Consider the following 27,645-nt stretch of genomic DNA (forward strand, 5'->3'; position numbering starts at 1 on the left):
TTCTCTGATATATGCACACAAGTGGAATTGCTGGATCATATGGTAAGTCTATTTTTAGTGTTTTTAAGGAACCTCCATACTGTTCTCCATAGTGGTTGCTCCAATTTACATTCCCACCAACAGCGCAGGAAAGTTCCTTTTTCTCCACACCCTCTCCAGCATTTATTATTTGAAGACTTTTTAAAGATGGCCATTCTGGCTGGTGAGGTGATCCCTCATTGTAGTTTTGATTTGCATTTCTCTAATAATTAGTGATACTCAGCATTTTTTTTCATGTGCCTGTTGGCCATCTGGATGTCTTTAGAGAAATGTCTATTTAGATCTTCTGCCTATTTTTTGATTGAGTTGTTTGGTTTTTTGACATTAAGTGGTATGAGCTGTTTGTATATTTTGGAAATTAGTCCCTTGTCAGCTGTACCATTTGCAAATATTTTCCCCATTCTGTAGGTTGTCTTTTTGTTTTGTTGATGGTTTCCTTTGCTGTGCAAAAGCTTTTAAGTTTAATTAGGTCCCATTTGTTTAATTTTGCTTTTATTTCCATTACTCTAGGAGCTGGTTTGAAAAAATATTGAAATATTGCTGAAATTTATGTCAAATAGTGTTCTGCCTGTTTTCCTCTAGGAGTTTTATGGTATCCATTCACTACATGTTAAGAATAAAATTAGAACATTCTCTAACACCATATAAAGAATTAATTCAAAATGGATTAAAGACCTATTTTTCTTATAAGACTAGATTCTTCTAGAGCAGTTTTGGATTCACAGCAAAACTGAGCTGAAAATATGTAGATTTCCCATAGACCACCTGTCCCTACACATGCATAGCCTACCCCATTATCAACATTTCCCTCCAAAGTGGTCATTTTCAATTGACTGACCTACACTGACACATTTGAATCACCCAGATGCCATAGTTTACATCATGGTTCACTCTTGGTGTTGTGTTGTACAGTCTACGGATTTGGCATAACAGATAATGACATATATTTGTCATTATGGTGTCATACAGAGTATTTTCACTGTCCTCAAAATCCTCTGTGCTCCAACTATGTATCTTTTCCCCTTGTCCCTGGCAACCACTAATCTTTTAATGTCTTAATAGTTTTGCATTTTCCAGAATGTCATGTAATTGGAATCATATAGTATGTAGTTTCTTCAGATTGACTTCTTTCATTGAATAATATAAATTTAAGTTTCCTTTATGTCTTTTCATGGCTTGACAGCTCCCTTCTTTTTAGTACTGAATAATATCCTACTATCTGGATGTACCACATTTTATCCATTCACACCCTGAAAGATATATTAGTTCTTTCCAAGTTTGGGGCAATTAATAATAAAGCTCTATAATCATTTGTGTACAGGTTTTTGTGTGGACATAGTTTTTAACTCCTTTGGGTAAATACCAAGGGATGGGATTACTGGATCATATGGTAAGAATGTATTTATTTTTTTAAGAAACTGCCAAACTGTTTTCCGAAGGGTTTGTACCATTTTGCATTCTCACCAGCAATGAGTAGGAGTTCCTGATGCTCCACATCTTTGTCAGCATTTGGTGTTGTCAATGTTCCAGATTTGGCCACTGTAGTAGGTATGCAGTGGTATTTCACTGTGGTTTTAATTTGCATTCCCTGATGATGACATATGATGTGGAGCATCTTCTTGTATGTTCATTTGCCATTTGTATATTTTGTTTGGTGAGGTATCTATTAAGGCCTTTGGCCCATTTTTAAATCAGGTTATTTATTTTCTGAATTTTGAGTTTTAAGAGTTCTTATAGTTGAATAACAGTCCTATATCAGATTTCTTTTTATCATTTGTAAAGATTTCCTCCAGGACTGTGGCTTGCCTTCTAATTCTCTTGACATTGTCTTTCACAGAGCAGAAGTTTTATATTTTAATTAAGTCTAGTTTATCAACTATTTCTGTCATAAATCATGCCTTTGGTGTTTTACCTAAAAAGTCATCACCATACTCAAGGTCATTCAGGTTTTCTAATTTTTTTCAGGAAATATCTAGAAGGAGCTTCCCTATCTTAGAATTAAGGTGGTGACTTTGTTCTCCTTGGAAAATTTATTAATGTTGAAATAAAATTCTTATATATCAGTATTGCCATTTTTCTTGATGGAAAAAAGCACTTGTTCTCTTTTAGAAAAGGTAGTAAGCTTTCTTTTCAGTTGCACTCACTCCTTTAAAATTTTATATTATCTCCTTTTCTGTCTGTATCTGTCTCTGTGATGTATATGTATTACTTACATTCCTTTTTCTAATTGAAGCCATTAAATAAAAAGGAGGCTGCTTTGAGAAGACAACTGACACTTAAAATGATAAAAATAAAACTAATATAAATTTTGCAAGGCAGTGAGAGAGGGAAGGCATGGCAAAAAGAGACAGAATATCAACTGTAATAACATGTTAAATTAAAAAAAAAACCAGAAAAATGCTAGGCATATGTTATTTGGAAACGGTTGGTGCCATCAGGAAACACAATGTTCAATATATTTGGGACACATAATCAATCATGGATATTCTGACCAGAGTTTAACACAGATATATTGCATTCTCTGTTTCTGGTATCACAAAACAGCAAGTTCAACTCACTGTGGCAGGGAGGTGCTGGGAGGTTGGGGTGGTGACAGTGGCCAGATGATACAGCAACCATTTAAGGAAGAGGTCAATAGGTACTATAAGCAATAAAGTAATATTGCTAAAGCAGGTGGTATTAGGGGAATTTTGTAGAGAACAGTCAAGAAGGTAAAGACACAGATGAAGGACAGAGAAAGGTCAAAAAAAACTCTACAGCTTGTGAGAGGAGAGTGGTTTGGTGGCTTACCTGACACTCTCTGATGTAAATGAGAAGCCCCTCCCCTTCTCCCCTGTACCATGTCTTAATCTCATCAGAGGGTTGCCATTCTGGCAGTAGAGACATGCTTTTTCTGTGTCCTTCTCAACCCATTTTTCCCTTCCCTTGGCTTTGCATCATTACCTTCAATCTTCTTTAATACCAAAGACAATGACAGGATTTCTACTTGAATTTTTGGACATATATGTACCTGAGGTCATTAAGAAGAAGACTATGGATCTCTGGAACTACCCCTGACAGACAACCGGTTAATTATTACTATTTATAGGATTATGTCGCTTAAAATGTGTTACTACAAGGCAATCAATGTTATAGGAAGAAAAATGGGAAGATGGAGGGGAAATTGTTCAGGGAGCTTAAAAACCCATAGGAGAATCGTAGCCTTTTTAAGAGTCACAGTAAATACGTCTGCAATGTTTACAACAGGTCAGCTATTGTCCCACACTCTTTACACATATTAATTCATTCAGTTCTCACATAGCAGATACCATTATTCTGCCCATTCTACAAATGAAGAAAGTCTACAGTATTTTCTTGTTCTAGAGACCATGAGACTCAGAAGGTGAAAGGCCTTGCTTTTCAGGATAAAAGGAGCACACATTTCTTGCTAGAGCTTAAGGTAGAGTTTTGATGTCAGAGAAAAACTTTCAATGGCAGAAATGAATGATTGAAAGTCAAAGTAAGTTCAATTTATTTCTTACATGTGCATTACCTAGTCATATATATAAAAGCAACTTTAACTTAGTTTATATTTTTTTTTCATTTCGACATTTAATCTGAGAGCACTTCTTCTATATCTAAAGGTTTCTATGTTAAAAATGATTAATAATATACTTTTTGCCATTCCCCAGTATTTTCAGACTGAACTAGATTTTATTCAGTAGGGGTCAAACAATAACTTTTCCTACCACTCTTGGGAACCCCATAACATAAGATAGTACTTTTTTTTTTTTGCAGAACATATATCTGATAGATTTATTCAGAATGTACTAAATATCCAATAATAAAGGCAAATAACTATTTTTAAATGGACAAAAGATTCGAACAGACAGATACTTCACAAAAAAGATATCCCAATGTACAATAAGCACATAAACATATTCAATGTCATTACTCATTAGGAATATGCAAATTAAAACCACAATGAGATACTACTACACATATTTTAGAGCAGCTAAAATTAAGAGGACTGACAATATCAATTTTTGTTGCAAATGGGATGCAGATGAAAGTCTCATATATTGCTCATGCAAATGCAAAAGAATATATTTGGAAAACTATTTGACAATTTCTTAGAAGTAAATATATACTTATAGTAAGATATATACATGCCATTTTCTAGATATTCCCCCATGGAAAATAAAAATATATAGCCACGCACACACTGGTTCTCAAATGCCTTGAGTCATATGGATTTAAAACATTCCTACTTTCCCATTTTACATGTTCATATCGAAGGTATGCATTTTTAGGAAATATTTTATTTAACACTTAGAAGGTGAGGGATGATGGAGGTATAATTAAATGCTGCTATCAGCAGAATAGAACATTGTCCCACGATAATGTTCAGCTCTCCTGCCAGAGCATAAAAGGAGGGGCAAAGCCGAAGCACTGATTTTCCAAGCAGGAGACGTTTGTTCAGTGACAATGTCTTATTACAATTAATTTACTCCTAGTGTACAAATGACGAATGCAAGACTAATTGCAGCCCCTGCAGATTAGGAAACATTGTTTCCTGGTTCCTTTCTTCTAGACCAGTACAAACCGCAGTTGGCAGCTGCTTACTGCCGTGCTTAATACTTCCTTCTGTCTAAAGTTTGTGTCTCTCACTGTTTTTCCTGTTTTTTTTTTAGCATTCATTTTTCTTACTCTCCTCCTAACACCCTTTCTTTATCAGTTCCCTCTCTCCCCTTCAGCTCGTTAGGTTATTCATCTACTGATTTTTTATTTATTTTATCTCAGATTAAGAAGCGATTTCTGAGCCCAACTGCACATCAGAATCAGTGGAATATTTTATTAAAAATAATTATTTCTGGGCCCTGCCCCAAGGGACTCTGACTCGAGAAGGCTTCACTGGCCATGAAAATCAGCAGTTTTAAAGTCTGTATTTTTTTTAAAGGATTCCCAAATCATCATCATTTGCAGTCAGATTTCAAGACCCTTCATTGCTCTCCTTTAGATTACCCTAGTCAGCATTCTGTTGGTTTATTTCAAACTCTGGAAGATGCAATCAACACATCATCCTGTTGAGAACAAATGCTCCCCCACAGAAGCCCGAATGTACCTGCTCTCTGAACCCCGCCAAGAGCATGTGAGCTCAGACACTGCTTCCACGTTGAGTGTTTTTCAGATTCCCTACTGTTTTGATGAATGCAAGATTAATCAGGCAGTGGGCCTGCTGCCCAGAGAGGCTGTTTGGAAAACAGTAGACCAGGATGGCAGAACCTCCACTTCAAATTTGGTCGTCAGAAGTGAACACACTCAGAATGAGGAAGCAGCCAGCTCCTTTCTCTGAGATTCAGGCCTCTCAATCTTAGCCTCATACCCAGTTAATATGCTCTCTCTCCTGTGCATTTTCTAAGTATGTGGCAGCCATCTGATAAGAACAGAAAGGCTGCATTTGCTAAATCTGGGCTGGTTCTTCAGTGAGTACATGAGAAACTTAAATGGAAAAAGAGCACACAGGCCCTGCAGACGGGGTATGGAACACCTGCAATCATAAATTACTGGATGACCGAGAGCATTGTGACCACGACAGCAACCCTCACAATGCCTTGGGAAAATTACATTGTTATGATTCATCATGAAAATATATTATCGATGGGAAAATTTAAGGATGTTTTGGAAAGCATCTTAACAACACAGCTTTCAGTACAGTAAAAATAACATTCTTACATGGTTTTCTTCCTAGACAAAAGAAAATACAAATACATATTTCCACTACTCAAGTGTATCTATTTAAATTTTATAGGGATAATACAAGTTGGCGAGCACATTCTTAGGAGTCATGAGCCAAGTCAACTTTATTACTTCTATGTACTAATAGGATAGCAAATTACCTCACCTTTACTCGCTACCCATGATAATTATAACAACAAATATACACTGAGAACTCTAGTGTCTTGCCAGGTTCTGAATGTATATCTTGTTTTTTCAAATAAAAAGAATTTTTGTTGTTTCATATTACAAAGGAATTACATGGTCATGTTCATTTAAAATACATAATATTAAAAGAAAGAAGTAAGAAAATAATTCCATCAGAATTTCATCACCCAGGGATCCTCCACAGCCACATTTCAAAAAACACACTGCCACTGTGTAACAATTGCTTGTGAGCGGTTTTGTGGCAGGGTTATTGCTCTTCTGCCTTAAATAACCTATTAAATTTTTAAAAAGAATGATGATACAAAACTGACAAAATGATTAGATTTTCATTGCTGTATGTATCCTTCCAGACTTGTTTTTATGTACATGCATATACACGTGCACACACACACACACACACACAAAGGATTGAACCATTTCATAAACTTTTTTGTCATGTAACAATAATATGTAAAACAATGTGAAAATTTTGTCAGTGAATACTGACATGCATGGTCATTTATAGTAAACACAGAGTTCTTCATGTGATTCCCCTACAATTTATTTAACATCTCTCCTATTGCTGAGCATGTAAAATGCTTCTAATTTGTTGCTATCAAAAATGGATCAATAAGTTATTATTATACATATAGCTTTGCATACCTGTAAGCTTATTTCCTCAAGATAAATTTCTAAAAGGAAAATGGCTGGCCCAAATCACCCTACAGACATCGTGCCTAAACTTCAAAAATGCTTTCGTACAGCAAAGGGAACCAAAAACAAAACAGAAAGACAACCTACAGACTGGGAAAAATATTTGCAAATTATGTGACTGACAAGGGCTTAATTTCCAAAATATATAAGCAGCTTATACAACTCAATAACAACAACAACAACAAAAAACAACCCAATTAAAAAATGGACAGAAGACCTAAATAGATATTTCTCCAAAGAAGATGTATGGGTGACCAATAGGCATGTGAAAAGATGCCCAATATTGCTAATTATAAGAGAAATGCAAATCAAAACTATAATGAAGTATCATCTCACACCAGTCAGAATGGCCATAATTAAAAAGTGCACAAATGATAAATGCTGGAGAGGGTGGAGAAAAGGGAACCCTCCTACACTGTTGGTGGGAATGTAATTTGGGGACGCCACTATGGAAAACAATATGGAGATTCCTTTAAAACCTAAAAATAGACTTACCACATGATCCAGCAATCCTACTCTTGGGCATATATCTGGAGGAAACTCTAATTCAAAAAAATACACAAATACCAATGTTCATAGCATCACTATTTACAATAGCCAAGACATGGAAACAACCTAAATATCCACTGACAGATGACTGGATAAAGAAGTTGTGGTATATATATATACCACACACACACACACACACACACACACACACACACACACACACACATATATATAATGGAATATTACTCAGCCATAAAAATGAAATAATGCCAGTTACAGCAACATGGACGGACCTAGAGATTACTATACTAAGTGATGTATGTCAGACAAAGACAAATATCATATGATATAATTTATATGTGGGATTTTAAAAATGATGCAAATGAACTTGTTTAAAAAACAGAAACAGACTCAAAGACATAGAAAACAAACTTGTGGTTACCAGTGAGGAAAGGGGAAGTGGAGAGATAAATTAGGAGTTTGGGATTGGCAGATACAAACTACTATATATAAAATAGATAAACAGCAAAGTCCTACTGTAGAGCACAGGGAATTTATTCAATATCTTGTAATAATCTATAATGAAAAAGAATATATATGTATATTTATAACTGAATCACTAGAAGCTAACACAACACTGTAAGTCAACTATAATTCAATTTAAAAAGGCACTGTTTAGCCCCATGTTACACAAACAAGAAGTGATGAGAATTAACTAGCTCAAGATCACATAGCTTTTACAAATCTAGATTCAAATAAGGATTCCTCAAGGTGACTGTTAACCTCTTCTAACAAGCACATAAAAAAATTATTAAACTCTCATTGACCCTCAATACGATCAAGAGGTTAATGCCCAGTCCTCCCACCCTTTGAGATAATTATTTCCAATAATGAATTCCAAGACATTCTGTCACATGTAGCAGTAAGCCTGGAGCCCTAACAACATTTCTGAGGCATATCAAGCGCCCTATATTCTTCTGATTTCTCTTAATCCGTGGTTGATCTCTGCAGAACTTTTGTTTCAACTCTTAAAGTTGCTACTCTTTTTTTAGCACCAGTTCTAACCAGGACCAGACCGTCACTCCCATTTCCCGAAGCCCCATCAATACTGGATTGCTGCATGTAATACAGTCCACTAAAGATAGGAAATTAGCACAGGGGAAGGACAGAACAGCTAGAAAAACAAGTAATTTTAAGATTAAATATTATCCTGCTCTTAATTTAATACTCCTTTGCTCTTGTCACTTTTGGGGATTTCTTACTGTCCATCTTTCCTCATAAACTCCACCCAGACATGGCCAGCTTCTCCCTGGGAATTCTCTTCCCTGGCTGAGAATTTGAAATGCTGGAGAGGTTTTATAAAAATATTGTTGTCTGGACCCAACTCAGACCAAGTAAATTAGACTCTTTACAGAGTGAAACCAAGAAATGGGTGTTATTTTCAACGTCCCACTTATTAATTCTAACGTGCAATTAGTTTGAAAATTACTGATTTAGATCCTTCATCCAATTTACTTCTTTCCAATCCTGAGTCCTCCAATTCCTTAGCCTACTAGCCAAAACTTGCCAGCTATTATTTTTTGCTTTTGCAGAGTAAGGTGTTTCTTTTTTTGTATCATTCTTCTTCCTCCTATTTTTTTTTTTTCCTTCTCTTCACAATGCCTTACAGCATGACCTTTTCATACTCAAAAAAGGTGATTTCCTAAATAAAAGTGAAGTTCTCTCCCCAGGGAAAAATCTGTCAGTCTTCGAAGGCAACTGTGTAAAACATCAACCAGTCTCCAATTGTGAAGAGTTTTTTTTTCTTTTCTTTCCTTACTCATTTCTATAATAGTCTTCAATATATTTAGTAACAAGTCAGTATTTCTACCCTCAAGCAGATCCCACAATAGTTGTGGCATTGATGGTGATAAAAAAAAAAAAGACCTAGTAAAGTTGAAAAAGCCCAAATAATCAGTCAGAGAATCTTTTACTAATGGCCATAGGGTTGTGGCCTCTGACTTAATCACAGGATTTAGGGGAAACTGGATGAAAACCAGGATGTGGTCATTGAGCCAAGGCATCTCTTTCATCATAGCATGCTTTATGCCCAGTAGCTAAACTTTAACTGCTAACTCCTCTGCATGTATTGCTGACAGATGCCCACTGCATATCCCCTAAAGATGCCATCCATCAGTCAAGATCATTCATTTACCCCCCAAATTTTTTAAAATGTGAGGAACAAAGTACAATTTCCAATTAGGTCACTTTGAAATATATTAGAATTCACAGTTAGCATGTTTCCTATTACAAACTATATATTCTCGGGGGTCAAGTGAGTGTCTTTGATCACTCTAAACTGAACTGATTTTACAGTCAAGGACACTACCCTTGGAAATAAGTTTTATTAGGCACTTTTATAAAATCACAGAACTTACACGGTGCAGTCATGTCCTGAACTCAGACATAAGCATCCATCCCTGACAGGCAAGTACAGTGGATTGTTCCCATTATGTTCATGGTGACATGAAAGGCCCAATGGAGAAAATGAGAGGCACTTCAAAACTAGCTGCTTTCAAGTAGAATAGACACCACTTGAATATATATATAGATAGATAGAGAGAGAATATATACCTGGCTGAGTGGTCAAGGGCCTTACCCAGAATTTGCATCATTATCAAAATTCTATGTGTTTAAGGACTGGTGTCTTTCAGAACAAATTCCTGTATATTTTCATGGAAATACCCCTCTCTCTTTTTTCTTTCTCTTCCCTGTCTGCCTCCCCCACATCATAAAAGTACCCCCTTGAGAGTTTCTGAACTTTCTCTTAGAAAGTCACAGAGTCTAGAGACTTGAGCCAGTGCGCTGAGTATCCACCAACCGTCACACCTGTCAATAGACGCTAATTCCCTCCGTGTCACTGACATAGAGTAAAGTGCCCTGTGGTCTGAGACCTCTAAGGCCATCTCCTTTTTTCCAGTCATTTCACATATTGTCTTCTGTTTATTTTGCACAAGTTCATTTCACCTCCCACAATCCCATTTCAGAAGACACTGCAGTTGTCTGTTGTGTTATAATTATTTGTGAAGGGTTCCATTACAGGATGCTTGTCCAGCTGCCTTAAATAACTTGCTAAATTTTTTAAAAGAAGAAGGATGTAAAACTGACAGAAATAATCAGTGGAAAAGCTGAGTTCTGAGTAATGGAAAACATAAAGTACAAATTCATATCTAATATATCTGAACAAGAAGTTGTTCCTAATAAATCACCGATGGTTATGTGAGTTTATTAGATGCTTCTATTTTTATGTTCATACACAAATGGAATTTCAGCATCACACAATTTTTCAAAAAGACACCTCTCACAGATGAAGGAAGTACAATATATATGTTGATATCTTGCTTTCAATCAATGAATACAAGCTTTATTTTTATTGCTTCTCCTTTACGTTCTAAGGTTTAATTTATGTCTATGATATGATGAAAGATATTTTTATGGGAAACCACATTTTTTTCTGAACCATTTTCTTTTCTTTATACTTTGAAAATATGATGTTCACATTTCAGAAAATAAAAAAAATGAAATGAAGAAATAATCAGATAGATAGTAAGGAGAGGATGTAAGAATAAGCTATTTACAACACAAACCATTCCAAGTACTCAGAAAATATATCTAAGCAACAGTTCTTATTATCTCTTTTTCTTCCTTAGGATTCCATCCCCAAAATGGTGACAGTGTTGAAGAGGATGCCTTCTCAGGTAAAGAAAAACTACTCATATCAAAGGCATATTTGTAGGCCTATTTTTTTAAGACTTTATTTTTTTAGAACAGTTTAAAGTTCACAACAAAATTAAAGGACAGGTACCACATATCCCCTGACTGCACACACGCACAGTCTCCTGATGAGCAGCACCAGTCACGGGAAGGCTGCATTGCTACCAAACATGAAGCCATACTGATGCATCGTAATCACCCAAAGTCCGTAGTTTACATTATGATTCACTCTTGGTGTTGTACGTTTGTACAAATGTATAATGATATCTACCCATCATTTGAATATTATACAAAATATTTTCACTGCCCTTCTCTGGGCATCCCTACCCTCTACCCTCACCCCTGGCAACCAACAAATTAGTTTGTCTCCATAGCTTCACCTTTTCCAGAATGTCCTATAGTTGGTATCATACAGTATGTAGCCTTTTCACTTAGTAATATGATATTAAAATCCCTCCACATCTTCTCATGGCTTGATAGTGCATTTCTTTTCAGCACTGAATAGCAGTCCATTATCTGAAGGTACTACAGTTAAAGTATCCATCCACCTACTGAAGGACTATTGGTTGATTCCAAGATTTAGTAATTATGAATAAAGCTGCTATAAACATCCATATGCATGTGTTTGTGTGGACACAAGTTTTTGCTTCCTTTAGGTAAATAACAAGGAATACCATTCTTAAATTTTATGGTAAGAGTACGCTTAATTTTGTGAGAAATCGCCAAACTGTCTTCCAAAATGGCTGCACCATTTTGCATTTCCCCTAGCAATGAATGGGAGTTCCTTGCCAGTATTTGACGATGTTAGCATTCCAAATTTTGGCTATTTAATAGGCATATTTGCAGACTTACTTTTTTAGAGACTCTTTCTCCTAACTATGCCCCCAATTAACTAATGGGTCTTTTTCTGAGTCAATGAAAGCAAAATCCTCAGAACTCTAAGAGTAAGACATGAGTTCAAAAGATCTTTCAGTAAAATCCCTTTATTTCTACTCAGCATAAAATTAAATAATTATTAGAAACTACCCTTCCATGCTTCTCTGTCCTTCGTCCATAAGTTTCTTTTCTTCCTTAATTTCTCTCACTCTGTTCTTTTTAAATCCTTTCAATCACATGACCTAAACTGGAAGTCCTTTCTGTTTTTAGGGAGCACAAATAGAGGAGTGTCTACAATTAGGTCTATGAACAGAGCCGCAGTGATTCATTTTTGAGCTCTATCTTCATTTTTATTGTACAAGACAGCTTACAATGATGATATAGAGTTGTATCTTTTCTATTCTCATTTGGTCTAGTAATAGATATTATAGTGAAGAGATACAGTCAAAAGATTACTGTGTACTTATTTTATTGCCTCATGGTAAATCACATTACTCTTCTTGTGGAATTGGAATGCCCTATACCTTGCACCACACTCTCTAAGTGACAGTCTTATCAAGTCACTACGTTCCTCCACGAAGGAGGCATTATCTCGTGGCAGATTGCCTGGTATGCCACAGAGCTGCTGCTGCAGGATTGTCCAAGCATCTTCTAACCTTGGGCCTGCCCCTGCTAGAGTTCCAGTCAAGTTCTAATGGCAGTGGGAAGAGAACAAAAGAAAATGGAAATGGGGGCCCTTCTTGGATAATGAAATGGATAAAGAGAGTGAGCAGACACTTGTACCAAATACCTTTAAAAGTATAATTTCACTTAAACAGAGTAAACTCACCCTGAACAATTAGGATATTTAAATGTAATTTTTATATATCTACAGAAAAAGATATTTTAAATAATCAGTGGTGATCATAATGTTTAAAATTCCTTCCAGGATAATTCAGATTAGTCCTAAACAATAAAACCACAGATGATTGAGACAGTTATGTTTTTCAATAACAAATTTTTATGTGAAAAGTAATTCAAATGAAATCATTTTCAGCATATTTATGACACAGGTTTTCTTCCTCCTCTACCTTCCCCCCTTCCTCTCTTTATCTCTTTCCTTTGCCACCACTCCTATGTGTGCTCTCCAAGCAAGCCTTCCTAAACCCCTTCAAGAGCACTGAATAGGCACACAAAAAGGAATGCCACGTAGGGCCACCACAGCTCAGAGAAAGTCCACACCCACTGGAAAAGCTCACGACTCCGCCAGAGGAATATCCAGTGAAGGAGCCATTCCCAACAATCTCTTCCAGATACAAGTAACATTTATAGGTAAAACTATATTTTTATAAAAACTGAAACTAGATTTTATCAGTTGTTGGAGGTTGTTATTTTTATTATTTTGGTAGCGGTATTAATTTTCCCTTCTCTTTTAAAAAGATACATGCACTCCAATGTTTATAGCAGCACTATTTACAATAGCCAAAACATGGAAACAATCTAAATGTCCATTGACAAATGACTGGATAAAGAAAATGTGGTATATATATATATATATGAGTATTACTTGGCCATAAAAAAGCATAAAATAATGCCACTTACAGCAACATATATGAACCTGGAGATCATCATACTAAGTGAAGAAAGCCAGAAAGAGAAAGAAAAATACCATATGATATCACTCATATGTGGAATCTTAAAAAAAAAAAAAAGACACAAATGAACTTATTTGCAAAATGAAAACAGACTCACAGACGTAGAAAACAAACTCATGGTTACCAGGGGGAAAGCAGGTGGGAAGGGCTAAAATAGGAGTTGGAGATTTGCAGATATTAACTACTTCATATAAAATAGATAAACAACAAATTTCTATTGTATGGCATAGGCAACTATATCCAATATCTTGTAGTAACCTATAATGAAAAAGAGAATGAAAAGGAATATATATGTATATGTATGACTAAAACACTATGCTGTACACCAGAAACTGACACAACATTGTAAACTGACTGCACTTCAATTAAAAAAAATTAATTGCTCTTATCTGATAAATCAGCCAACATTTCCATGTATAAAATCAAGTTCGAGGGATCCCTAAATACATTTCTAAAGCACTGGTTCTCCCAGGCTGCAGCTTCCTGAAGCTATAGCAGGTATAAGTACAAATAGCTAACAGATAAAATATGGCCAATTTGAAGAGAGTCCATGGAAAGTTTCCTCTACTCATAACGTTTTTACTTCTCATCCTTTAAAGGGCTGACTTTCTGTGCTTAGATTGGGAAAATGAGCCAAAGAATTAGGGTGATTACTGACTTCACTCTCACCAATTCTTTTGAGGTTACCACCTATTCCTTAGATTTAAAAATATTGCAGCTTAAAGTAGCAACATATTTATCACTGTAGCAGCAGCATCAAAAAATAAATAAAATAAGGAAACCAATAAATAATAACCAGATAGATAGATAGATGTAAATCCATAGATATATGTGGAGATAACTGGAGAGAGAGAGAGATGGCTTCATATTCTAAGACAAATTCTCTTCTAAGGGCCCCTGAATCAAATGTATTCTTATAAAGAGTCTATATAAAAATAATGTCAATAGTCAGTGTTAACAAGTATTGAGACTCTGAACATATTAATTTCATACAAGTCTATGTCTACCACTCTTTGGATCTTTGCCTCTTCCTCACTTGGGAACCATGGGAGGGCATTTGGGATGTTGCTCAGGGAAGCTTCTTTCTGAGCTCCCTAAAATCCCACCCTACCAACCTCAACCCTCATGTTCCTTAATTAGGAAACATGTCCTTTGCCTCATTTCTACCCCAGTGTAAATTATCTGGTTTCCCTGGGTCCCACCCCAGAGTGGGGGAACACTTTCCATCCTCTGTCATCCATGTAGAATTCTTAATCGTGGTAGAAAAAAAGAGGCAGATTTAAGTGAGCCTTTTGAGGTTAAAAAAAAAAAATCAATTAAACTTGACCCTACAACTGTGAGAGGTAAGAGACAAGGAGGAAATCAACAGTGAATCAAATGTTTTGAATTAATATCTAAGTGATTGTCCTGGAAATGTATGATGCATGCCTTTGGTTCTTTAAAAATAACATCAGTCGCTATGGGTCCATTGCAAAATTGTTCAAGTGATCGAAATAATACTTGATCTAGTCTAAAGAAGCCATCATTAGATAGTAGTATTCGTATATGCAAAACTACAGAAAGATTGAGTAGTGATTCAGTAACTCTGTAGGTTTTCTCCCACTTCCCTTCTATTTCAGCCTTTATGTTCTTGGACTTTAGTAAGAAGCTTTATCATAGAATACTTTGACAGAATTAATGTGCTCAATGAAACTGCAATTGGCCTTCACTTTCTTGGACATTTTTCCACTTCCCCATTTTGTGGACTGCAAAGCATTTGAATATACTTAGGCCCATTTAAACAACAAAATATCACCTTGAATGAGGTGTTTGCTGAGTTGAAAAGACAGGAGTGGCCCTGACCCAATACCTGAAGTCTTTTCATCTCATACAGTGTCGCTCATTATGGTTGTGACCCAAGTCATTTTAACAGCTAGAGGCCAACTTCAACGAGGACCTGGGGTATAGATATTTCTATTCAGGGCTCTTACTGCCTTTATTTTTATACTTGTTCATGGGATTATATATAGTGAAACCAAATTCTTGCCCTGAAAATAGATTCCACTATGTGACCTAGATGGAATTAATTTACCTTAATGTCTTCATGTGCAAAATGGGCATAGTAGTATTATCTTACTAAGAGGGTTTTTGTAGGAATTATGTAAGACAGTTTAACTCACTCACTGGCAGATCATAAGCTTTTAATAAAAGTTATCATCATAATCATTGCCATTATGCTCTTGATTGATGATCACAGTGGTATTTCTTAGTTCTCTGATTGGACTATTCTCTTACGATCTAATTCCTCTAAGGGCAGGTCCAAAGATAGATCCATTTGCATTGCCCTGTCTCTCTGTCACTTGATATATTGTCTATTCTCTGCTTGTATAACACAAGCTTAAATCAATAATAGCCACCTCCCAACTATATTTAATGTTCCTGCTTTGAAAATATAATCAGACCAAGACATATATACTAGGATAATGATTGCAAGATTGTTCTACAATAGAGAAAAAGCAGTAATTTACACATGATCTAAGTCATGATCAATAAAAATTAAAGAAATTAATTATGGTTCACTCTCAGATTACAATATAATTTTTAAGGAGGATGAAGATGTTCTATGTGCTTTGACATGAGGGAAAAAAACATGAAACATTTAATAAAGCTGTTTTAGAGGAGAGCATGTATGCTGTAATATTACTGATATTTTAAATTATATAAAATGAGGTGTATCATATATATAGCATGGGCAAACCTACACACTTTGTCATATAGGATTACCACATCATGTGAAGAGTGCCTGGAGTTTGAGAATGTAGAGTACTTTCTCTGATACTGTGTATACTATTGTAATATTTGTACTGTATTATTTGTGTTTAGCAGTGCTTTAGAGGTTGTAGCATTTAAGAATCATTATTCTCACCTCCACGTATGGTAGGAAAAATAATTCTTGTAAAAGTAAACCACCCCTTTTTGGGTCTCAAGATGCCTCTATTTACTATTTCTGTTCTTTCTCTAAGGGCTGACTAATCAAATCCTCAAGGGAAAAAATGAACTAAACAGAAAAGATGACATTCAAAGCAAGAGGAAAAAAAATCATGTAAAGGCTATAAGGAAGATTTTACGGAGGCAAACAAAAACTTACACTACTATGAGAAAACTTCCTGAGCTGCAGAGGTGATTTTCCTAAAAATCCACATGGAAGAATAAAGCTAGTGAATCCGTACCATTTCCCTCATGCTCCTGTGGCAACACCTACTAAACAAGCATCAGATAAGAGCTTGGATTTTTTTTTTATTTCAGCCACTTTTGAATTTTAAGTTAAACTCAACTCTGCTGTGAGGCTTCATGGATTAACTCAGTCCAAGAAATCACATACACAGTTACTTTGAAATCTGTATATTGACTATTATTTGAACATTACTTTTTAAAATAAAAAGGTTGTTTTTATTATGAATGTTATTACATGACAGTCTATCATGACTGAAACTGTGATTAAAAATTTTAAGTTCAAGAAAAATATATTTATTCAACCTAAGACAGTCACTATAAATATTTTGTCTTATTTCCTTCTAAATATTTCTATATTTCATAGATTTGGATTTTTTCAGTTTTATAGTATTGTCATCATGGTGAATGTACAATTTCCTCTTATTATTACGGCTTATGTATCCTGCATATGAAGATGGACTCATTAACATAATTTAATAAGTCTATTATATTCTATTATGTTTCTGTATCTGGCTTCATTTTTCCATTATTTTTGTTAAACAGCTCAGTTGTTTCATATTTTTTATTATTATAGAAATCTTCATGCATAAAGTCTTCTTTAAAATATTAAAAATACTTTATTTAGAATAATGTCCCAGAAGTGGCCCAAGAATGTGCAAATTCTAAAGATCTTAATATATGTCTCCAAATTGCTTTCCAAAATGATTTTGCCTATTTAATCTACATGGATGAGCTTGCCTCTTTCTGCATATTGACTTTCAAGGGTCTCAGGAACTTTTAAAATCTCTCTCAAAACAAGAAATATTCTCATTATTTTCACTGCTGAATACTTTGTATATCTTCCTTTATACACAATGGTATTATGTCAATATCACACACTGATGGCTATATTGAGAATACATTCAGTTGTTAGAGTCCATAAAACTGATAAAAAGCAAAACTTTGTATGTCTTTGCCTGCCACTACCATTTCCCCATTTTTATAAAATAGTTAATAAATGAAAGCAGAGACAACAGGCAGAAAATAAAGATGTCAGAGGTTGGAGAATAATGTATTACTCTGATAAATTGCTGTAATTGATGTTTTAAATGTATGGATATAATTAGATTTAAATTATATAGTATAAGAAAAGATTTTAGTGTATTAAATAAAAGTCCTACATAAGCATATTTTATAACTTAGGGTGGAATGTAAGTGAAATGAAGACCAAAGAAATGTAATAGCAGTTGTATATATAAGAAATAAATTCTTTAAATATTAAAATACTTCCATTTTCACAGAAAGCCAAACAACAACATCAACCAGGCAGAGCTGCAGTTTTTTTCAGCATCACACTGCAAATTCCTACCACTGCACTAAAACCATACCAGTGATAAAGTATCTTACATCATTAACACAGAGATCCTCAGTCACTTGAATCAATAATGTGATAAGAACTCTGAGGATAATTCTAAAAAATGAAAGGTAAATAAGATGAGGTTAGAGATATCACAGTAACCTTGGCTTCCTAGAGGGTAGCATTGGGATGCTAACAATTAAAACAGGCTATAGGTGGTCCAGTAACAAAATCCGATCTCTACAAAAGAACTGAGCCAATTGAGAAAAGAGAAAAAAAGAACCAGCTAATAACAATAAAATATGAAAAAATGTGGCTTATATCTTTAAGGAAATGGACTCCAAATATTGATTCTCAGACAAGGCATAGCTGTCACAGAACTCGCACAGGGCATTGCACCAGACACAGAAAGTGTTTCTGAAACACTCACAGCATGAAAGAGCAAAGCAGAATTCTTGTTTTATGGACAAGGCTGCTCCCAGGGAACAAAGAAACATGCATGCCAGTTCCCTAAGCCAAAATGCACCAATTAATGCATTCCTTTGTCCCTGGGATGATTATATGGGGATATGAAGTGCTCACAGGAGTTTCATCCTAGTGGAACCTTCTCCATCTGGAAGGAAATATCAGATATTAGGAAGAAGTGTGCTTCCCACTGAATATTCCCAATCTCTTTGCTCCACTTTTCCTTTAGGTTTAACCATTGAAATGGCCATTCACAGAAATCCAAATCCACCAGGGCAGCCCTGGCACTAAGCATTCATCCTACCTGAATCCCTAGAGACATCCCATCTCTATTTTAGGAAATCGTCTTTGAGACATTGCTGTCTTCTTAAAATATTTAGAAATTCACTCCATCACAGCTGCACTTAACTCTAAAGAGGAGGTTTTTTGTTCCTGCTTCATAGTGACTACGTTTACTATAGAATTACTTAAGCCTGTGAAATCCTCCTCTAAGGAAGTTTTGCATCTTGTCTTTACTTTTTTTTTTATCAGCTAGAAAACTCACTCTCATTAGATTCCTTTACAGGAGCTGCTTGAGATGTTGCTGAAACTTGTGACCTAGCTAGATCCATTCCTCTACCATGTATTCTTCAAGAGCCTTTGCATTTTCAAGGACATAAATAGCGTTCTCTCTTTTCACTCTTTTTGCACTAATTGGAGGTGCCCCGACTATATTACTGAACTATTATTTACCTGCAGATTAACATTTTCCGGGGGCTAGGAGAGGAATAATGGTGAGCAACTGCCAATGAGTATGGGATTTTTTTTTTTTGAGGGAGGTTGATGAAAATGTCCTGGGAGTAGATAGTGATGGTGGTTCACAACTTTGTAAATCTACTACAAACCACTGAATTGTACACTTTAAAAGGGTGAATGTTGTGGATACACGTACTCATACTCAACTGATTTACTTTGATTGATAGATTGATTTTCTGTTAATAAAAATAGCCTACAACAACCTTAAGACTACTTTCTCTGTATTCTGGGTTTAAAGCAATACATACATTTGAGATTAAGAGGTCATTTTCTCGCTATTGGCAGTAGGAATTACAAATATAGAAAAGGGAAAAACAGAAATGTTTCCTGTGGTGTTGAATGGGAATTAATATGAACTCAGTCATTACACAGATACACAGAGGAACTGACAGGTGCATCTGTAAATGTATAGGGATGCGTGTATGTACATGCATGTATTTTCTAGCTCCATCTGCTGAGTGGGCCTAGAGGGAATGACACACCAGTAACAATGAATAAATTTCTTCCCCAGACCTTCATTTCTAAATGTTATTCTCTACTGAAAGGAACCAGGACTCATTGAAGTAAATACCAATAACAAGTCTGGAGCAGAGAAAACCCAATATGGGTCTGGAACATTTTCACCAAAATAGAAATGACCACAAAATCATGGAGGCGAGCAAAAAAGATTGTAAAAGTTCCCACTGGCCAAAACTAGTGCAACTTGAGCATTAAAATAATAATACAATAACAATAAATAAACCTGAATACAACAAGAATCCATGAATCTATACGCATACACATAAATCAACTAATTAATAATGAGAGACAAGAAATCTCTATCAATAGAATGCCAATTAATAAATATAGAAGAAATGATAAGGTTAGAAATAACCAACATCTGCTAAATTAAATGGGTGAAATTTTGATGAGGAATAGGATATTGATATAGTCTTAAAATGCCTCCCCACAAGTTACAGATTAGTTACAATCTTAATTTTTAATGGAGGTACTGGGGATTGAACCCAGGACCTCACGCATGCTAGGCATGCACTCTACCACTGAGCTATCCCCTCCCCAGATTCATTGTAAGTGGAAAAATAATGTATAGTGGAGAATCCTTGCAGACACCACTTAACCACATGACCAAAGAGAGAAAGTGGAAATGACTTTGTACTTCATAATAGGGAAATTAACATCTATGTGGATAATGTCTTTGCTCCCTTAACACTATTGTGACCACCATCCTGAAAGCTGTGGGGACACGTCAAGCATTGGAGATCCAGAAGTTACAGATTTGGATTTGAATAAATGAAGGGAAAATGTCACTTATCACAGAGAACATAGCCAACAACCTACTTCTTAGAACAGCGACAATATTTTTTTCCTCTATCAATGCCTTTTTGGTATCTCTTTGTTTTTAGATAAAGGACTGTGATGGTCAGATCACAAAGACAAAATCTATTTAAATGGCAAGGAGATGTCCTGGCTCCTAGGTCAGAGGAAAGATGAGAATGTGATGGCTAGTGGTGAGTATACTTTAACTGTTTAATGCCAAGATACTTAGCTGGTGAATAGAAGGTTACATGGCTATACTAATATTCCATGACAAGAATTATTCTGGAAGAATAATGTGTTTGTATTTTAAGTCTTTATGTATACTTTTCTCAAATTTGGTCATCCATCTCCTTGGCACATCTGAAGTGTAATCCATTGTCATTTTATCATGCAGTGCCTATTTTAAACAATAAAAAGGGAAAATGCTATTCATCGATCACTAATTGTGTACCAGATCTGTACTTGTCGTGAGACATACATTATCTCATTGTGATTAGGCAAAATAGTGACCCCACAAAGAAGTCCATTTCATAATCCCCAGAACCTGCGAACACATTACCTTACATGGTAAAAAGGATTTTGCAGATGTGATTAAGTTAAGGACCTTGAGACAGAGAGATTATCCTGGATTATCTGGATGGGTCCATTCTACTCCTACATCTTTACAAGTGGAAAACCTTATCTGGTTGGTCCAAGAGATGAAAGTATAAAGATTCTACCTCTCCTTGTTGGCTTTGAAGGTGGAGGGCAGAAGCCAAGAATCAAAATATCTGGCAGATTTAGAAACTGGAAATATCCAGGAAATAGACCTTCAGAAAGGCATGTAGCTCTGCCAACATCTTGATTTTAGCTCAGTGAAATTTGTGGTGGAAAAGCCACCTTTAGAACCATAAAATAATAAATTTGCATTGTTTAAGCCATGACGTTTGTGTTAACTTGTAACAGCATGATTAGGAAACCAACATACTCACGAAATGTCCGTAATTTCACTTCAAGTGTGTAGCATTCCCTCCATTTCACAGATATCAAAAATGAAGCAAACAATCATTTACTTCATTTGTCAAGTTCACATAAGTAACTAACTGCTAGACTGGAATTAATACCTGGGCTTTGGAATTCTACAGTCTTTTAGGAATGATAGGTTTTTCATGTGTGATCACAATTAGGTATCATTTCATCTTTTAATAAATGTATCAGCTAAATAAATTTATAAAAGTAATAAGTCAAATATAAGTATAATATAGTTGTAATATTTCCATTCCTTGAAATGATGAAAACAGTAGCAGAGAGAAAAGCTCTAATCATTAAGACTTATCTAGGATAGTTAACCTTATTATGGAAAAGGATATTCTAATAGATTAACTTTTTTTAATCTAAGAATGAAGAATAGGATTGATATAATCAAAAGAAAGACAGTAACTAGTGTTAATGAGTATGTGGTGAAGTTGGAAGACTCATATTTTGGCTGGTGGGGATGTTAAAGAATGCAGTGCTTTAGGAAATTCTTTGGGAATCCCACAAAAGTTAAATGTAGAATTACCATATGACCCAGCAATTCCATTCCTAGATAAAAATCCAAGAGAATTGTAAACATATGTCCACATAAAAACTTGCATGCAAATGTTCATTGTAGCATTACTCATAATATCTAGAAAGGGCAAACCACCCAAATGTTCATCAAGTGAATGAACAGCTAAACTAAACGTGATCTATCCCCACAATAAAATATTAATCAGCCATAAAATGAAAGGGAGTACTTGTTTGTACTACAATATGGATGACCTTGAATATATTATGCTAAGTTGGAAAAGCTAAGCAGAAAAGACCACATATTACGTGACATTTATATGAAATGTCCAGAATTGGAAAATCCATAGAGACAGAGTATCAATCAGCAGTTGCCAGGGGTTGGGGAGAGGGAAAATGGGGAGTGATTGTTAATAGGTGTGGGCTTTCTTTGAGGAATGTGAAAATGTTCTAAAATTAAAGAGTGGTGAGGGTGATCCAACATTGTAGAAGTGCTAAAAATGCTAAAAAGATAAAAATGGTATGGTATGTGAATTATATCTCAAGGGGAAAGGAATCGAAAACCAAACATGAAAAGGTGGATCTAAAGAGCTGAAAATGTTACATGGAGTTTTCACTCTGATACTTACCCCTGTAGTTTGAACAAGTTGTAGTCATCTGGGGAGTGGCCAAGATGGCAGGGTAGAAGGATGTTCTTAGCTCACCCTCTTACACGAATACACCAAGAGAGACATCCATGGACCCACCCATTTACTCAGAACACCTGCTGAACTGTGACAGGACATCACCTTCTTCAAAAGACAAAATTCCTCATAAATCTGGTAGGAGGAAAAAAAGTAGAAAAAGGAAATAAATGCAGGACCTGTCCGGTGGGGAGGGAGCCGCAAAGGAAGAATACGGCTCTTATGCTGGGTCTCCCCCTCTGCAACAGAGAGGTCAGTGGGGATGGAGGGGGACCTCTGAGGCTCGGATCTGTGCACCAGCCCTTGGCCAGCTGACAGAACTAAGTGAAACAGGCACACAGGGTCCCTGTGACCCCCCCCCCCCAAGCCCTAGACGCGAGCGAGTGGGGGTGGGCCGCGACTGGCTGCCCGGGCCTGGAGGAGGACTGGGGCCGACTGTACACAGGCAACCTCAGGGCACTGGAGTGTGCTGTGCGCCCTGGCTGGGAGGGTATACAGATCAGAACAGCCTGGGTCCTTCATTTGAAAAAAAAAAAAAAAGGAAGTAGAAAGAAAAAGCAACACTGGGGGTGTGCCCTGCGGGGAGGGGCGCAACGCTGCCTGAGCATAGCATTAGTCTCCACAGCCCAGGGCACCATTGCTGGCGCTTCCTCGGGAGAAGAGAGGCGGGGCTCGGCCGTGGCCACCATCTTGTCTGGTGCGAGGCTCCAAGGAGTAGCTGGGGTTTAAAACTGAATCCATACCCAAGGCCTCCGCAACTTCATAGGTGGAACTGCGATTTGTTTAGTCTCAGGCAGAGGGGACTGTTCTGCTCCATGGGTGCCTTTGTCCACCCGCGCCTCTAAGACAAACGAGCAAGGAGCGGCGCTCCGGCACACAGCGGGGGCGGGGGTTGGTGCGGCCGTTCCTGCGCGCCCGCCTGCCCTGCGCAGACTCGGCGCTGGGAAGCGCGCTGACCCCCTGGCCTGCGCCACGGGCCTCCAGAAAAAGCGAGTGGAGTTTGCGCAGTGGGGCGAGTGCAGGGGCTGTGTTTGTCTCTAGGGACAGCACTGACTTGGTAGCCTGAATGTGCAGTTGCTACAGGGGTAAAGGCCCTACCTGCACAGGCCTCTAAGACAAGTGAGCAGAGTTCAAGCAGCAGGGTGAGCAGGAGCGGCACTGGGTGCGCAGGACAGCGCTGACCAGATAGTGTGCCATAATCCAGGTGTGCAACCCAGAAGTCACTGGAACTGCACTGGTAGCCCTGAGGGCACAGAACCTGGGGGACACCAGAGCAGTGAACGCACATTCCTACAACGAAAGCAGGGACAAGGGCAGAGTCAACAAAGAGCACTTAAAACTCTCCATCCCCACCTACTGCAGCTCAGAAACGGGTCTGAAAGCCTCCATTCCAACAAGAGGGGAACAGACCTGACCCCTGTCGGGCTGTGACAACCACAGAACAAAAAGAGGCCCCGCTCAACAACCCCGGGCGGGCTCTGGTCACCACAACACCAGCCATACCTGCAATCAAAGGGATAACAGCCAGCAACACAGAAAAAAGATGTGGCAATCATCCATACTAAAGAGACCTCGTGACAAAACTATTAGGGGCACACAGTCTACACAGGAAAGCATCCTCTTAAAAAAAAGTTGCTTCAAGACCACAGTAGACAACGGATACTCCATAATCCAGAGATACACAAGGAAAATGAAGAAACAGAGGAGCTACTCCCAATTGAAAGAACAAGAAAAATCCCCTGAAAGAACAATCAATGAAATAGACCTCGCCTAGTCTACTAGATCGTGACTTCAAAAAAGGAGTGATTAAGACACTTAAGGAACCAAAAGAGACTATGAATAGAGACAGAGACTACTATAAAAAGGAAATTGAAACTATAAAGAGGAGCCAATTAAAAACAGAAAACTCAATGGCTGAAATAAGAGTCATTCAACATATACAAATCAATCTATGTGATTACACCACATCAACAAAAGAAAGGACAAAAACCACACGATCATCTCAATAGATGCAGAAAAGGCATTTGATAAAATTCAACACCAATTTATGATAAAAGCTCTTACCAAAGTGGGTACAGAGGGAACATATCTCAACATAATAAAAGCTGTTTATGAAAAACCCACGGCCAGCATAGTACTCAATGGTCAAAATCTGAAAGCCTTCCCACTAAAATGGAATGAACAAGGATGCCCACTTTCACCACTTTAATTCAACATAGTCTTGGAAGCCCTAGCCACAGCACTCAGGCAAGAAAAAGCGATAAAAGAGATCCAAATTGGAAGAGAAGAGGTAAAACTGTCACTATATGTTGACGACATGATACTATATACAGAAAACCCTAAAAGCTCCACACAAAAACTATTAAAGCTGATAAAAGAATTTGGTAAGGTAGCAGGATACAAGATAAACATACAAAAATCAGTTGCATTTCTTTACACTAACAATGAATTATTAGGAAAAGAAAGTAAAGAAACAATCTCTTTAAAATCAGATCCAAAATAATAGAATACTTAGGAATAAATCTGACCAAGGAGGTGAAAGACTTATACATGGAGAACTATAAAACATTGATTAAGGAAATTAAAGATGACTTAAAGAAACAGAAAGATATCCCATGCCCTTGGGTTGGAAGAATCAATATCATTAAAATGGATATAATGCCCAAGACAATCTACAGATTTAATGCAATCCCTATCAAATTACCCAGGACATTTTTCACAGAACTAGAACCAACAACCCTAAAATTTATATGGAGTCACAAAAGATCCAGAAGTGAGCAATACTAAAGAAAAAGAACAAAGCTGGAGGAATAACTCTCCCAGACTTCAGACAATACTACAGAGCTATAATAATCAAAACAGCATGGTATTGGCATAAAAACAGATATGTGGATCAATGGAACAGAATAGAGAGCCCAGAAATAAACTCACAGACCTATGGTCAACTAATCTTAAACAAAGGAGGCAAGAATGTACAATGGAGTAAAGACAGTCTCTTCAGGAAATGGTATTGGGAAAACTGGATAGCAGCATGTAAATCAATGAAGCTAGAACACTCCCTCACTCCATACACAAAAATAAACTCCAAATGGCTTAAAGGCTTAAATATAAGACAAGACACCATAAATCTCCTAGAAGAAAACATAGGCAAAATATTTTCTGATATAATCTTAGCAATGTTCTCCTAAGGCAGTCTAGTCAGGCAATAGAAATAAAAGCAAAAATAAACAAATGGGATCTAATCAAACTTAAAAGCTTTTACACAGCAAAGGAAACCATAAGCAAAACAAAACAACCTCTAGAATGGGAGAAAATATTTTCAAATGATGTAACTGACAAAGACTTAATTTCCAGAATATATAAACAGCTCATACAACTTAGTAATGAAAAAACAAACAACCCAATCCAAAAATGGGTAGAAGACCTAAATAAATAATTCTCCAATGAAGACATACAGATGGCCAATAGGCACATGAAAAAAGGCTCAATGTCACTAATTATCAGAGAAATGCAAATCAAACTTGTCATGAGGTATCACCTCACACCAGTCAGAATGGCAATCATTCAAAAGTCCATGAACAATAAAGGCTGGAGAGGCTGTGGAGAAAAGGAAACCCTCCTACGCTGCTGGTGGGAATGTAGTTTAGTGCAGCCATTTTGGAAAACAGTATGGAGATGCCTTAAAAAGCTAAAAATAGACTTACCCATAAGATCCAGCATTCCCATTTCAGGGTATATATCTGGAGGGAACTCTAATTCGAAAAGATACATGCACACTAATGTTTATAGCAGCACTATATACAATAGCCAAGACATGCAAACAATCTAAATGTCCATTGACAGATGACTGGATAAAGCTGTGGTATATTTATACAATAGAATACTACTCAGCCATAAAAAAGAGTGAAATAATGCCATTTGCAGCAACACAGATGGACCTAGAGATGGTCATTCTAAGTGAAGTAAGCCAGAAAGAGAAAGAAAAATACCATATAATGTCACTCATATATGGAATCTAAAAGTAAAGGTAAAAAAGGGCACCATGAACTCATCCACAAAACAGAAACACACTTACAGACATAGTAAACAATCTCATGGTTACTGAGGAAGGAGGGTGGGAAGCTATAAATTTAGGCATTTGAGATTTGCAAATGTTAGCCACTATATAAAAATAGATTTTTTTTTAAAGTTTCTTCTGTATAGCACAGGGAACTATATTCAGTATCTTGTAATAACCTTCAATGAAAAAGAATATAAAAATGAATATATGTATGCATATGCATGACTGGGACATTGTGCTATATGTCAGAAATTGACACATAGTAACTGACAGTACTTCAATGTAAAAAAATTACAACATATTTTAAACTAAATAAATTTTTTTTAATTTAAAATTAAAAAAATTTTTTACATTAGTTATCCAGGTATATACTGTCAGAAAAAAAAATCTGTAGTCTTCATGTTCATATTTGATATCATCTCAATAAGAATATAATCAAAGCCACTCTGAATTAAATTTGGATCATTACAATGTCAATAAATGGGTTTTAAAAGTGTAGCTATGATTTCTAAATCCCAGGATATGGATACAATTACAGGGCAATTTGACACAAATCGATTTAAGTTAAATTTATAAATGCAAATACATTCAGATTTACACTTAATACTTTGTTCTTCTCTGAAACTTTCTTGCTTGACTTGAATATCCTATTGATTTGCCGTCTCAGAATTTATTAGCACACTATAAAAAGGCTTTAATTTCTAAAACATCACTGTTTATTCTAGAAAACCTGTATGCACTATATCACATGAAATTTTAATTGAGACATATATTGTGTAATAAATGATGTTGCCTGGCATTTCTATTTGCTTACATAACAACATCTCAATTGACTATACT

At 36.3% G+C, this 27,645-nt stretch overlaps 1 long non-coding RNA gene across 2 annotated transcripts in view; it reads right to left on the minus strand.

Annotated features, from left to right (window-relative positions):
• The window catches only part of LOC140685730 (uncharacterized), a 62,101-nt gene extending 38,469 nt beyond the window's left edge, over nt 1-23,632 (minus strand). For both annotated transcript variants that reach the window (XR_012059091.1, XR_012059090.1), the window contains exons 1-2: nt 23,489-23,632; nt 22,692-22,880 (exon numbers count right to left, since the gene is read on the minus strand). This is a non-coding gene — a long non-coding RNA (uncharacterized lncRNA). The remainder of the gene's footprint in view (nt 1-22,691; nt 22,881-23,488) is intronic.
• Between the last annotated feature and the right edge of the window lie 4,013 nt (nt 23,633-27,645).

The sequence above is a fragment of the Vicugna pacos genome, chromosome 15 (assembly GCF_048564905.1).
Source record: "Vicugna pacos chromosome 15, VicPac4, whole genome shotgun sequence".
Taxonomy (NCBI): domain Eukaryota; kingdom Metazoa; phylum Chordata; class Mammalia; order Artiodactyla; family Camelidae; genus Vicugna; species Vicugna pacos.